This window comes from Cervus canadensis, chromosome 8 (assembly GCF_019320065.1).
Source record: "Cervus canadensis isolate Bull #8, Minnesota chromosome 8, ASM1932006v1, whole genome shotgun sequence".
NCBI lineage: Eukaryota > Metazoa > Chordata > Mammalia > Artiodactyla > Cervidae > Cervus > Cervus canadensis.
In genome coordinates, this window is record NC_057393.1 from 85,624,351 (window position 1) to 85,627,718 (window position 3,368).

The 3,368-nt window shown below is 45.8% G+C and overlaps 1 long non-coding RNA gene across 1 annotated transcript; it reads left to right on the forward strand.

Annotated features, from left to right (window-relative positions):
* Window positions 1–740: 740 nt before the first annotated feature.
* On the forward strand, window positions 741–3,140 carry LOC122446673. Its single transcript, XR_006270972.1, has 3 exons — window positions 741–889; window positions 1,099–1,144; window positions 2,742–3,140. It is a non-coding gene; the product is annotated as an uncharacterized LOC122446673 (long non-coding RNA).
* The last annotated feature ends 228 nt before the right edge of the window (window positions 3,141–3,368 follow it).

Sequence of the window (3,368 nt, forward strand, 5' to 3'; positions counted from 1 at the left end):
TCCTCTCCCTGGCCCAGTGCTAATGTAGCAGAAAACAACAAATTCGGAAAGACTGATTGAGAGATTTAAATAATAAAAAAGTGACTTCCTCACTTTGTTGGTGTCTTTTGCAAAGCAGATATTTACTCCGTTAGTAATTCATTTTAAAAAATCTTTTTATTTATTCATTTTTGTCTTCGCTGAGTGTTTGTTGCTGCGCGCAGGCTTACTCTAGTCGTGGAGAGCGGGGAACTAGTTTCTAGTTGCGTGCACCGGCTTCTTATTGCAGTAGTTTCTCTTATTTCTGAGCACAGGCTCTAGGGTGCATGGGCTTCAGTAGTTGTGGTGCTGGGGCTTAGTTGCCCTGAGGCATGAGGAATCTTCCCTGGACCAAGGATGAAACCCGTGTCCCCTGCTGTGGCGGATGGATTCTTAACCACTGGACCACCAGGCAAGTCCAGTAATTCATTTTTTTCCCCTATGTCCCGGGGGAGAGAGACATCAAAGAGTTTCGGGTTTATTGTTCTGCTGAGCTTTGCATGGGCCGGCGCATTTTCTCCTGCACAAGTTCCTGCATCTCCCATTCTAGGGGACAGACTTAAGCATAGAGTTTCCACTAAAGCAGCACTGCAGAGACCCCGCCCTTCCCCCAAATGCAACAGAAAATTCTCCTCCACCAAATAATGATTGTGGCATCCTCAAAGGATATACTTTTATACCAAGTAGTCCTTTGCTTCTTCCCATATGTCTTCCAGCTGTTTTCTTACATCTCTATGGTGCCGACTCCATGCTGTGGGCAATATTGAAAACGCACATGTCACAATCCCTGCCCTCAAGGAACTTACCAGACAGTTGGGAATTGAGACCAAAAAAATGATAGAGAGCCACAAAGATGGCACAGCCTCAAGACGTAAGTTTCAGGCTATAGTTTGAAATCCTTTGGTGGATGGGCTGTAAAATGAGTTTAAGGGATCACAATCAGCATTAAAAAAATAAAAATAAAAAAGGAAATAACTCAAACAGCAAGGATTAGTGTGTCTATGACATAGTACAAGTAAGTATATTTTTAGTAAAATTTTGGTTCTGTTTTACATAGAAATATCATGTTTCTTACTATAGGTCCTGGTCACATGTGTTTGAACACTTCTGAGAAGCCAGGTGTGAGGTGAGTATGGTCTGGTGTATGAAAGAATGCCAAGGGAGGGGCAATCGTTCCTAACTCATGTTTGAGTCATGGACACTGAGGACCATTTGAGAATGATTGCAAGTCCCTCTAGAAAGCATACATATGGCTGACATTTTGCCTATGATCTCAGTAGTTCATGGACTTTACAACCCATTCACAGACCTTGGTTAGATCCCTTTGATCTGAGATTAAAGCCAGGAGGTGGGAGCGGGGGAGAGGCTGGGGGAGGTGGGGTATATGTTTTCAGGGCCCTGAATTTCTGGTGAGGAAAGAAGATCATCCATTACTCACGGGAAGTCAACAAAGGCTTCCAAGGAGAAGCAGCTGACGAGCTAATCCGCATTTTAGGAAGATTGTTCTGGAAGCTTTAGAGGGCAGAAATCCAACTCGGAGGCTTTGTAACGATTACTTGAGAGATGGGAGAGGAGGATAGGTAGGAAGGCATGGCCCGAGAAGTTTTTAGAATTAAAAAAGAAATCACTGGACCTGGTATTTGTTTGGATAGAGGGGAAAAGGAGGAAAGAGTCTAGGGTGGCCCCTGGGTTTCTAGTTTTAAATGGACAATGATGCTCATCACAGTGAGGGGGGAAAAGTAAGTCTGGGGAAGAGTATGAGTTTAGTTTTGTGGTTAATGGACATGCTCAGGTATATATCTGGAGATCCCAACATGTTTTCTACGAAAATGAAGAGCAAGTGCCAGTGAAGGCTGCCTTAGGGTGGGGCTGAGGACTGGCAGACTGGAGGAAGAGCAGGCTTTGTACTTCATTTGCATGGGCGTGTTGTTTGGTGGAACAGTTTGGCAATCCTGGGACAACAGGAGTGTTCTAAAGACTCTGAAATCCCCACTCACTGTGGAAATAACAGGAAAGGCACAGCAGGTGAACTGGTGAGGGGGGCAAAACAGTGCTTGGAATAAACCCCACCAGAAACCTGAATTGGTGGGTCTGCCCAGTCCCATGCCATCGGCATGTGTGAGGGAGAAGCACCCTGACGCTAACACTGCTGTTTCTAGCCCATGTCCTGACTATGTCTGGCTGTGTCTCTGGTCTGCTTCTGACCTGCCAGCGCCTAAGCTTCTGCTGGGTCCGTTCATGGCTTGGTACTGAGTCCTCAAGCCTAGTGCCCAGTAATGCCCACTCAGTCCTGACCTCTGCTGACCTTCACCACCTCCGTCCACCATTTGCCCTTGAACCCTGGCCTGAACCTCTGCCAGCGTGTCTGGACCGCTGTCCTGTCTCATCCAGTCCTGTGGCCTGGTTTCTGCTGAATTCCACTGAGCCTGCCAGTGGACAGTATACCAGAGATCAGGATCCTCCAGTCTCTTCCAGGCCTGGGTACCAGAAACAACCATGTTTGTTTCTGCTACAGAAGAGGATCAGGTTGGGAAGGAACTTCACATTTGTTCACTCTTGATGGGTGCTGCTGGGAATCTGGGTTAGAGTCAAATCTGTATTTGATGATCTGGGCAAACTCCTTAACTGTTTGTTTGTAGTGTTACTAAATAGTTCCAGATGTCAGTATAACATGTATGCCATGATGCTGTGATTGGAGCACTCTGTGCTGGTTTTTTTTTCAGATAAGCAAAATGCATAAGGTGAAATTAAATCTCCCTCTCAGTCTGGAAACCTCTGTGAAGATCCTGCGTTATTTACCAACCACAAGAGCTTTTCCTTGGCTGGGGCATGTGATCCTACTAGCACTTTTTTCCAGCTGCTCAAACATACTTTGGCACAGTCACTCACTAGCTCCAAATACCAGGATTACTCCATTCCTGTTCAGTGGTTCAGTGACTTGGCTCCCAGAGAAAAAGCAAAGGCAGTTTCAGAAATCTACTAACTCCCCAAATGGAACTAAATAATAGTCCCGACTTCAGGGTATTATTTGAAGGTGAAAGGAGATGATGTGTAGAAAGCATTTATGGTATGTATGTGCCTGGCACCTAGGGCAGTCTTGGTCAAGGTCAGCTCTTTTCCTTAGGAGGTTCTATGGAAGACCACATCAGCTGGGGCTTCTCAGGTGGGTTTGTCACAAGTTGACAAATCAGTCCAGAGTCTCCAAGATGATATATCAGGAAGGAAACGGGTAGAAAGAACAGCAGCTGAGGAGGATCTAAGTGTGAATCCTAGCTGTGTATCCTTCACCCTGGGTTTTGCTGAGTCTGTGTTTTGTCAATGGAAAGAATGCCTTTCTCAGAGGGCTGCTG